Source organism: Colossoma macropomum, unplaced genomic scaffold (genome assembly GCF_904425465.1).
Source record: "Colossoma macropomum unplaced genomic scaffold, Colossoma_macropomum, whole genome shotgun sequence".
NCBI classification, from domain to species: domain Eukaryota; kingdom Metazoa; phylum Chordata; class Actinopteri; order Characiformes; family Serrasalmidae; genus Colossoma; species Colossoma macropomum.
In genome coordinates this window covers 25,506,570-25,519,021 of record NW_023494789.1, presented here as the reverse complement: position 1 = coordinate 25,519,021, position 12,452 = coordinate 25,506,570, and positions in this window count along the sequence as shown.

The window sequence follows — 12,452 nt, the reverse complement described above, 5'->3', positions numbered from 1 at the left end:
CAGAGATGCACTTTTAAAGGACCTGCGTTCTTTAAATCATCATTCAGGCCCACCATCCAGCTGATTATTGCACATTATCTAAGGCCATAAAACAGTAGCTGTAGGGGAAAAGGCACATCAGGCATTCCTTACTGCCGGTGCATGAACCCTGTAATGCACATCCCACGGACAGCGACCGATATAATCACACTGTTTGTAAACATGTAATGTAGGACCACGTGTCAGGATGGTGGTGCCATTTAAGTGAGAAATTGTGACAATAGAAACACCCCAAAGCTGCAGTGACTATGCCTAAACACACAGGCTCCCCTGCGACCTCCATTGTCTTCCCCAGTCTTAATTCATCACTGGCAGCTGTAAGCAAATGCATATTAATTTGAGCTGCTCCTTTGTGCCATAGGCGACTAGGCCAATAAATCAGGACAGGAGTGGTGCCTAATTGACTACAGTTTATGGAAGACAGCGAGTGGGCTAGAGCGAGAGAGAGGGAATCCTGGGCTTTAGTAGCAAAGCATGCATCTTTCCTTTGTTCTGTGTGTTGTTCATCAGGCTGGATGGCCATTGCAACACAGAGAAAAGTAAGCAAGGGCAATTTATGAAAATGACCACAATCAATGGACCATCCTAATGAAACTTTACCAGATATGTGTGTAAATGTGTGCAGTAAAGAGCTACTTTTAAAGAGTTTCCTCTGAATTCTCCAGAGATGCATATTCACCACATTATATTAAACCTCGCTGTACTACAGGACAACATACTGAAATAATCATTTGCATAAACATATGCTTAGGAATTGCTATATATGGTAGCTGGAGATATTGTGATTATCTCAGTGTCTCTGAGGAAAAGGCAGAAGCAAAGAACAGAGCCTATTAGTGTGCTGTAAACTAGATTACTGTGTTCAAATATTTATTCACTTCAGAAGGAAATAAGACTTGCTGTAGTTCTGAATCGTTTACACAAATTGTGGAAATACTTTACTGTAGGGCTGTGTTCATAAGGCTATATGACACTTACATAAGCTCATTGTGATAACTGACCTAAACCTATATAAATATATATTTATAAATGTTTAGTACATTATGCATCATCTATCATAAAGACTGTGACAGAAATTGCGGTAACACTTTCTATGAATGTCACCTTTGTAAGCATCTATAAACACATTCATAACATATTATAATGCATTCATAAGACATTATAAACATAGCTATAAATATTTATAAAAATGCATTACACGTTACAGCCATGCTTATTATGCATTATGAATTGTTAACATGATACATTATAAGTACTGATCATAACAAATTATAAGAGCTCATAAGTCGTATTTGTCCGCTTTAAGTAAAATGAAGCGTACTGCACTAAAGCCTCCTCCAGTGTTAAGAGTGAGGCTATAAGTTGAAGTACTTACTGAAGGATTTACTAAAACACTAAAACATACACAATAAAGCACATTACAAGCTTCAAATGTCAGATTTTACACTAGTGCTGCCATCAGTGTTTTACCCAATATGGGAGAGTCAATGTACACCACCGTTAGCTTGGTATTTGTCTTTACTTTACGCTCTCCAGACCGGGACTGACTTCACTGGCACTGACAGTATAACATGTTATCAACACTACTTATAATGCATTGTATTAACAATTCATAATGTATAATAAACATGGCTATAAAGTGTAATTCATTTTTATAAATGTTTATAATCATGTTTGTAATGCCATATGAATGTTTATAGATGCTTACAAACGTGAGATTCATAGAAAGTGTTACCAAAATTGCTAACTTTTGCCTAACTTGTCGAGCTATGTCATATTATCAGCATTATGTCACTGTGGCATTCAAAGTCTGTCATTTCACCTAAAATATACACCTCTCAGGTCAAACTAATGTCACCTGAAAAAGGTGTTATGTCGGTTTATGTCAGTTGTCATGAAGGGCTTATGTAGTGTTACACATCCTTGATGGAGAACAAATAAAATATGTTTTTTATCTGAAAATATTATTTCTATTTATTTGCTGAGTTTATTGAATTGGAAAAAAATAAAACATAACATTAAATGTGTCATGTTTTCACAGGCCACATTTCATGTCATGTGCAGAAATGTGTTCTCTATAAAGGATGTGTACTTATGTTCGCTTATATCAACAAAACATGTCATTTTACCAGGGCACTCTACATATGACTATATAAAGAAACCTATCTGGCCAGTGTAAAGGCATGAAGCAGGAGTGGGGTCAGCTCATTGCCACACACATTAGTGTAGAGGCATGAACTGAGGTGCTAAAAGCCTTTATTTATGATTCCTCATATGTCTTTATGTAAAACAGAACTAATTGCTTTCACTTCTTTGCACACATCAATAATTTCACAGTCCAGTAAAACCTGACAGTCAGATCCGGTGTTATTATGTGTCCTCATCTGAGCAACGTTCTGCACTTTGCATGTTTTCTTATGTGTCAGGTTCCACAGTGTTAGATGTGAATAGCATCACTTCAGATGTGAGTAGCATCACTTTCAGAATAGCTGAGCGTAGCTATTCAGTGACAACCCAGCCAATTATATTCTCAAGCTCCCCATCCATGTACAATGTAGACTCAAAATTAAGGTCCCTGCATGTTTCTTACTTTGACATACTGCTGTAAGAGAAATCTTTAATGGGTATAGAACCTTTGCATTAAACCTTAAGAAGATTCTTCACACTCACCTATCTGACTTACAAAAATGTTTCTTGAACTAACAATCCACTGAAATGTTTTTTAGGAACACAAAGATATATACAATATAACAACTTTACAAAAACCTTTTTAATTTTTAATGTAAGTTAATATAAAAAAATCAACAAAAATGAACATTTTTTTTTTTTTTTGGACAGTGACGATGTGTATATATACTACATGGGCAAAAGTATTAGGACACCTACACATTACACCTACAGGAGCTTATATGACATCCCATTTTAAATTCATTGGCATTAATGTGGAATTGGTACCTTCCACTCCTCTGGGAAGCTTTCTACAAGATTTTGGAGTGTGTCTGTGGGAATTTTTGCCCACTGATCCATAAGAGCATTTGTGAAGTCAGACTCTGATATTGAGGTTGAGGTCAGGGCTCTGTGCGGGCCAGTCAAGTTCTTCCACACCAAACTCACCCCACCATGCCAGAGGAGGTTTGGAACTCTGCAGTTGTTGAGTCAGCAGAGCGTTGATGACTTTTATGCACTTTGCGTGTCAGCACTCATCGACACTGTTCTGTAACTTAATGCCATCTACCACTGTGTGCATGAGTTGCTGTGGTTCATAAACAACCAGTTTTCAATAATACCACTCACAGTTGGTCGGGGAAGAACTAGGAGGGAAGAAATTTCTCAAACTGACTTTTTGCAACGGTGACATCCTATTACAGTACCACACTCGAATTCACTGAGCTCTTTAGAGTGACCTATTCTTTACCAAATGTTTGTAAAGGCAGACTGCATGGCTAGGTGCTTGATTTTATACACCTGAGGCAATGGGACTGAATGAAACACCAGAATTCAATGATTAAAAGGTGTGTCCCAATACTTTTGTTCACAAAAAGCTGTTCTTAAATGATTTCGTTTATTGAAGGAAAAATGCTGTTCAGCCCAATCTAGCTATGTGAAAAAGTCCTTGCCCCCTTAGCGACTAAATCAACCAATCAACCAATTTCAATTGACTGTTGGGCTCAATTTCACTAGCAACTCTGAGGCATGATTACTGCCAGAACTGTCAAATCTAAACATCACTTAAAAATGTGAAGCAGGCTAGAAATTCTCTAAAAGCAGCACATGATACCACGTTCTAAAGATTCGAATACAGATGTAAAGCAAAGTCATTGAAATCTACCAGTGTGGAAAGGGTTACGAAGCGATTGTTAAGGTTCTGGGACACAGTGAGAGCCATTATCCACAAATAAAGAAAACTTGGAACCGTGGTGAATCTTCACTGGAGTAGCAGGCCTACCAAAACTTCACCAAGAGTGCATCGACAACTCATCCAGGGGGTTGCAAAAGAACCCGGATAAGCATCTAAAGAAATGCAGGCCTCACTTGCCTCACTTAAGTCTAATGTTCACGATTCCACAATAAGAAAGACACTGGGTAAAAATTGCATCCATGAGAGAGTTACAAGGCGCTAAGCACTGCTGACTGAGCTGCTTTGCTTCTGCAGGTTCTGAATGACTTGTCATAATTGATGGAACCATGAATTTTGCTTTCTATCAAAAAATCTGAAGGAGAATGTCTCAGTTCATGACCTAAAGCTCAAGTGCAGTTGAGTTATGCACCAGGACAGTGATCTGAAACACACAAGCAAGTCCACCTCTGAATGGCTCAAAAGAAAAAAAAAAGGTTCTGGAGTGGCCAAGTCAAAGTTCTGACACGAATCCCATTGCAGTTGTTACTGCCAAGGGTAGCACAACCAGTTATTATGTTTAGAGGGACAAATTATTTTTTCACGTGGTTAGATAGGTTTTAAATAAATCTTTATCTCCAATAAATGAAATGATCATTTAAAACCTGCATTTTATGTTTACTCATGTTGACTTTATGTTATATTAAAATTAGTTGGATGATCTGAAACATCTGAATGTGACAAATTAGCAAAAATAAAAGAAAGAAAAAAAAACTTTTTCACAGCTCGGTTTTGCATGTTTCTTGATAATCAGCAATGGCCAAAAAGGCAAGGTTCTTAAAGGGCCTATTTTCTATATTCTTATCTTGCATTATATTATTTTCCCTGAAGTGCACTTATAACTTCTATATGTCGTCGTGGTTGTTGGTACCAAAATTATCAGTAATTCATTTTTATATGAAAATCTTTCAACCTATCTTAAACCCTTAAAACTGCACTATGTAAGTTTTGGGGATTTGGCCCTCTCTCCTCTCTGGTGGAAATGTATAATTGCATGCAACATGTGGAAGAAGATTTTGTAATGTTGGTTGTTCTTTAGACCTACATGAGTGGATGAATCTGACAGTGACAGAGTGTTTAAAAAGAACTCAGTCAAACTTTGTAAGGACGTGTATTCCAAGAATGTAAGTGAATTATCTATGATTGTCATCGTATCTTCATCAGTATAATGTCGATTTTGTTTTTGAGACCTAAACACTTAAACCAAACCTTCTTTTTGAGCCTGTATGTGTGGTGTTAATATGTAAACATGTATGATAAAGTCTGAAAAACTGAAAAATTATGCCATTTCCTTTATAGGGTGACTTATAGCAGTGCATGGACAGCATATTTTAGCATGTTTTTTCCTCCTGACTCAGAAATGCTACTTCTTTCAGTTTTCACAAAAAATCTAACATAGTTCTGGTTTCAAATATACAAGCAGTTTCGCTTTTCTTTACTGTGTTTTTAAGATTGATACATGCAAATTGTCTATACTCTTTTTTGATTTTTCTGCCTTGTAATCTGAATCTGAAATACGGGAGAAAACTGTTTGTATTGAAATCTTCAGAATTATGTAACAAATAATTCAGACACTTCTTTTGGGTATGTGGATCCTTGGAACTCTTCCAATGATACATTTGCTTCCTGACAGTCAGAAAAGGAATGTTTAACTGTTTTCCCAACATCTTCTGCTCCAGTAATTGTGCTACAGGCTGTTTGCAACAGCACTTCTTATCACTTCACTGTGAATGCATAGGCCAAACTACTGTAGGCTGGGTAGGTTGTCATATGTAAATATCTTATTTGTTGTGACATCACAACCATGAGCCATTCAAAATGGGCTCTGTTTTGGGAGTTTATTTTCCATATATGCAGTATTTGGTCTTTAGCCATGTTTACGTAATATATCAAAAAAGCAAAGGAAATTTGTTGTTGCATGATAAGTTATCCATCTAGTGCCCAAAGCAACACAGCCGGCTCTTGTAAACTTGTTTCATGGGAGAGATGTTGTGCCTCTTTATGGTGGAGAGGGTCCAGCTGTAAGCCTGTGAGGTGCCTCCTGGTCCTTGGCAGGGGATTGATGTTGATATGGAGGCTCTCATGCAGTAAATGGCTGAGGGCGGCTTGGAGATGAGCATCCCTGGCGCTTGGCTTTCTTTAACGACGCCTCCCCTTTCACCTGCGGAAATGTTAACTACGTCCTCGGGAGCAGTGAAGCGCAGCCGTGGCCGGCGGCCATATTTCATGCAGATGGGCAGGTTAAATATGCCAGCCACGCGTTCTACAATAGGCCACCTTTCTCTTCTTCTGCCTTAAATCCTCTATTTTCCCTTTTCTTTTTTTCCTTTTTCCTCAAAGCCCATTCCCCTCTCTTGGTTTTTTTCATCAGGGATGCGAAGCGTCTCATTCATGCATTATGAGCGATGGCCCGCTGCAGCTCCAGAAAGGTTAATGTGTGGGATGATTGTAAATTGTTTGGCTATTTCAGTGGACAGACAGAGGGAGGGAGAGCTGAACCGTAAAATTTGATCGCATTCACAATCCTTTTTCCTTTTTTCTTTTGGACTTCTTCTCACTCCTTTTTGTCTTGATTAAGTCCCTGGTTCAGTAAAAGCAGAGAAGAGGGGCAAATGGGTTTGACAATATTGTAAGAGAATGAGAAAGAGGAGCAGATAGGGCTCTCTTGGAGTGTTCCAAGACCCAGGAACCTGTACTTGGGAGAGTTACATAATAACACTCACTGTCCACTTTTTAGACACACCTACCTGGTACTTCCACTCACTGACCACTTTGTGAGGCTCACCTACCATATATGTGCACTACAGTTGTGTGGAAAAAGTTTAAACACCTCTACATGTTTTGTTGATTTTGTCCTTAAAAAGGACATAACATCTCGTACATGGAATAAATCTCAAAATGGCATTTAATATATTGGAAAAACCTTCCATAAAATGTTCCATAACTTTTGCACAGGCCTTAGTTTAGGTTTTATTTTTTCTGACATGTTAAATTCAGCAACTAAACAGTAATTGTGCATTTAATTTATTTGTATTCTCTGTAGAGGATCTGTACTTCTTTTACTTATATGTACTTACTGTACGTATATTTTATTTGATCTAGATATTTTATATATTTTTAACATATTCTTCATGTTAATAGAAATGTTGCTTTATTTCAGTTTACTATATTATATGCTATTTTGTATAATATTGTGTGTCTTACAGGGCCCCTCTGTAAATGAGACCATGGTCTCAATGGGCTAACTTGCGCCTGTTTAAATAAATTAAAACAATAATAATAATAAGACCAGGGGCACCAACATTTTTGTATATGACTGTATATACACTACTGACCAAATGTTTGACAAATGTTTGAAAGCAGAGCTGAGTTTGTAAAAATATACATGAAAATTGCATTTTATCAAGACATGATATGTTTACTAACATAGAACTGACTAAATGTCTGGGACAATAGTTCACAACTAACTATGTCCAACCAGTTTTGCACTTGGTGATTATATGTTACTGCAGCCCTAATCGAAGCCACCTGATTCCTGAAAAATACTGGAATTTGTACACTTCCTTGATTACAGTGGTGCTTAGAGCTTCACTAAGCACAAATCTGACAATGAAATTGACGTTGCTCAAACAGTTTGTTGACAGTGTTCTATTTTTTCATTGCGCTCTTTTAGGTATTTGGGCATGAAAAGGGTTAAATGCAAATCGGCAGAAGTTTTTGAATAAGTTGAGCGTCTGTGCTAAAATTGTTGCTACATGTTTTGAAGACTGCTTGTTCACATGTTCCTGTGCTTTCAGTGGATACATTATGCTGCAGCACAGCACAGTTGCCACTGAGCTTTTATTACAGATAATTTCCGTATTTATAAGTTCCTTGTTTATTTTATCCACAGCTATTCAGTTGATGTCAATTTACAGAAGCATCAAATTAAATAAGAGTCAGTATCATTAAAACAACAGATCCTAATTAAAACATTCATGCTTTCAAGTAGCATAAGTGTCTTAGGATTCAATCTATCACTGGGAGAGTTCAGATCCCAGCAATGCTGTCTGTGAGCAGGAGTCCAAAAGATTAGCAGCATCATGTGATATAAGGCATGCTAACTAACAGGTGGGACTTGACCTTGACTAAAGTGGAGGACAAACTGGATGAAAGCTGAAACAAAAAATAACTATAAATGCATTTACATTTAGAAGTTGACAGTGTTTTCTGGTTCTTAGGATCCAAGTAATTCCAAACACATTCAATAGTTTGAGCTCTAGGGTGTCAAGTCCATTGTTTCGGGAACACCAGCAGCATATTTGTTTGACTGCCACACATGCTTTCAGACTCATGGTGTCAGTTCTCTTCTCACAGTGGAAGGATGAACAGAAACACCTGTGGATTTTTTCAGATTTCAAACAAGAGTGGAGTTTTATTTTCTCCTCTCTCTCAAAGATGAAAGCTTTAAGTACTTTTTATCTGATGGTGAAAGTTTTGGTGGTCTACCAGGTGTCGCACGGTTGTTTGTAGTCCCATTTTCTCTGTATCATTTAAAATAAATTGAACTCCAATTTTGGAAGCTCACTTATTTTGCTTTAACTGTTTCCCTGCCTTATGCAAGTGAATTAGCTTATATATATTCTTCACAGAACAATGAATAATGTAACAGCCTTATTGACCTCCAAATTAAATAAATGAAGGGTGATATCTGATTTTGCACAGTACTCTATGTACAGGTTATGTACAGATCATGTGCACAGTGTGTGTAAAGAAAGAGGGAAGGTCTGAGTGTTACATTGTTTTGTATTGCCAATAATACAATAAAGTGTTTTCTTTTTGCCATTTTTGGTCTTATTTAGCACGTGACAGCCTGCTTCACCAAGAGAGCTCTAAGCAGTCGATCTTTGGTTATCAGCAAATATTTTTCAAATGAAATGAGCCTTGATATAAATGAATGACCAAATAAGGCTGTAATGACCAGGTTATGAGAACAATGTGTTATATCGTACGCGGAATGTGTGGGTTATTTTATATCTGCTGTTGTTCCGCTCTTTATTAAATTAAAGCTCACTCTCTTTCTCTTTCAGCTTTCTCTTCCCCATCACTACACATTCTCTTCACTGCAGTGTGGATGTGTGTTTGGTCTCTTGCTTTACAGAGAGAGCCACTGCTGGTGCTATTGGAGATCTATGAATGGCCTGGAGCAACAGCCCCACTCACGAGCTTCTCCTTCTGATATCATCTGAACAGTTAACCAGTTCTGAGGAAGAGAGGAAAAAAGAGAGATCCCAAGGGTATGATTCCCTCCCAACACACGCACACACCCCCCCACACACACCTGACAGTGATCTGGTATTCCTCTCCATTCAGTGCGCGCACACACACACACACACACACACACACACGCACATTGTGGTGCTGAAACAACATATGGAACCACAACATATGGAAACTCTCCATTTGATAAGCTACAGCAGATATAAGCAACCATAACAAGGGAGGAAGGGAGACAGAAGGGGGTAGAAAGAGTGAGAGAGAAAGAGAAAGAATGAGAGAAAGAGAGAGAAGAAAAAAGAGAAGAAAGAGAGGAAGAGAAAAGGGAGGACGAGAGTGAGAAAGAGAGAGAAGGGAGAGACAGATAGAGAACGAAAGAAACAAAATTAGAAAGAATCTGAGTGAGAGAAAGGGGGAGAGGGGGAAAAAAAGAAAGAGAAAGAAATGGGGAAGGACAGAATAAGAAAGAGAGAGACAGAGAGAGAGAGAGACAGAGAGCAAGCGAAAAGGAGAGTGACGGAGATACAGTAAAAGAGGGAAAGAGAGAACAAGGCTGAGACAGAGAGTGAAAGAAAGAAAGAGACTGGGACAGAGAGAAAAAATGTGAGAGAGTGCAAGAGATCAAAAGAAAGAGAGTGATAGACAGAGAGAAGAAAGAGAAAAAACATGAGAGCAAAAAGACAGAACAAGAGTGGGAGAGACAAAACAAAAAAGAGAGAGGCAAAGAGAATGAGTGAGAGCAAAAGGCAAAAAGAGAGAAAGAGAGGCAGTGAGAATAATAGAGAAAAGGAGAGGGGGAAGATTGAACAAAAGGAGACAACAAGTGTGAGAAAGAGAGAGGAAAGAGAATGAGAGTGAGAAAGAGTGGAAGAGAAAGAAGGTTAGAGAAAGAGGGAGAGAGAAAGAGAGGAATGAGAGTGAGAAAATGAGAAAGCATGAAAGAGAGAGAGGTTAGAGAAAGAGAGAGAGGGAACAGAGGGAGTGAAAGGAGAGGCCAAGAGTGAGAAAGAGAATGAATGGAAGAGCGAGAAAGAGAGAGTGAGAGAAGAGAGAGAAACAGAGAGGGTGAGGAGAGACAGAACAAGAAAGAGTGAGAGAAAGCAAACGAGAGAGAGAGAGAGAGAGAGAGAGAGAGAGAGATAGAGAGTGAGAGAGAAGCGCTGTTGACATCCTCCATTGCCATTCCCAGCGTTGGCCGGCTCCAGGCGCTATCATCTCAAATTAAAATTTAATCTGTGGCCACACAGTGTGTATGTACCTGTAAAATGGAGATTTATTATTTATTGGACACACTGAGCTGGTTGAGCCTCATTAATCATGTGTCACATATACATCCTTTTTTATATAGAGCCATATCACTGATATATGAAACTCGTAAAAATGCATGAGAGCTGAATGGAGAAGAACAGCAGAGCGATGCCAGGTGTGTGTGTCTGCGCTCCTGTGTACGATGCGCTTGCCAAACACTTCTTTGTCTTTTCCCCTGCTGGGTGCCAGGCCTTCTCCCCAAACCGCTGTCCTTGCTGCATTGTGTGTGTGTTGCCCTCTCAATGATAATACCCTCTCCGCTTCCCCGCTCAACAGATGGACCGCCGCCTCATTAACTTTAATACATCTAACATCAATTAAGACGGAGTTAATTGGGATGCTGGAAAGGTGATTGCCAGCCAGCGCAGCGCATGCGAAAGCCCAGCGCTTAATAAATGAGACTCGTCAAGGCGAAATATGCCAACAGAGGGGCCGATGGGCCCCATCACAAACGGCCGCTCTGGCTGAGATTAGTGCTGCCGTTTCGCTGCCTCGTGTTTTTTTCCCCCATCACGGATGTATGGAGCTGACCTTGGTGTAGCCCCAAAGCTCTGTTGCGCTTCTTTAGAAAAATGCAAAACAGTGGCTTTCATTTAATCAGCTGTGTTCATGTAAAATGTCCAAGACTTTGTACTAGATGAAAGCAACCATAACAAAAGAAGAGAGTGCCTTTTGTTTTTATGCTATTTTGCTTTAGTTCAGCCAAAAATCTAATTGACACAGTTATCCTCTTACCCCAGAAATAATTAATCCACCAAGACATACGTTGGTGTCTGAAGTTTCCTCCTTTACTTTTGCACTGGAACTGCAAGGTTAAAGCAGCTAATAAGCTAATGGAAGCTTATAGGCACAAATTAGCATCGTGCAAACTCAGTGGCAAACCATGACTATTAGAACTAGGCTTTCAATGCAGGCCATAAACGCCAAAACTTACTCAATAATAAGGAAAAATAAGGGGAAAACACCGGTTTTATAATGCTGGTTTTTGCTAGCACTACTATGGGATTCTAGTAGTCTAGTAGTATGTTAAGCTACCAGTGATTCACATGGACATTTGTTGACCATCCTAGATTAAACACAGACATTTGAAACTTGTAAAATACATTCTATGTTTTATTTGAAGCTTGTAACAAACATGTTAACATATATTTTGCCTTTGTAGGAGTTTTACAGTGACTCCTTCAGTAAAGAGGCCTGGCATAGAGCTGTCACTCTCACATCTTACTGAGAATTGGTCAGGCTAACATTCCTATTGTCAGTCAGTGACATATCTATGAATTCCATAAGGCACAGAGTGAACTTTTTCACCTAAATTTGTCCCACTAATTGTACATGATTGGTTGATTCCACTGTGAATCTCTAATTATGTTAATGGTTGATCTGACATGTTAGTCCAACTCTTAAAGTTCTAACCAATGAGAGAGCTCTCTTCACTATATCTACCTAGATATCACAGGAAAAAAAACTGATTGGAGAATTTTCTCTTGGGCATTTCAAGAATTGAACCATTTTGTTTCCAGCCAAAACTTATCAATGACATGAGAGTATTACTACAGTACTTGTAGAGTTCAAATACAACACGCATGGTGATCATATTAATAAAAATAATCTAAAAACGACAAACATTATTATATTTTCTATTTTTTACAGATATATTTCACAGACCCTGAGGGCAATGCACTGTTCAAACTGCATACCTAAAACATCACAGCTTCCTCAAACCACTTCAAGTAGTTATCCCAATTAAAACAACAAAACATCTAAAAGTAAAAGATAAAGTAAGAAATGCTCAAAAACATGCTCTATCTATAAAAATGCACAAAAGCACACAGCGTGGCTACAACTAGGAATAAAAAGAAATATAAGTGATCTTGATTCCTGAATTTTGTCGTACTTTTGTTCTTTTTTTAACAGCACCAATGCCAAGCTTATCATTTGTGAACATGTCCACTAC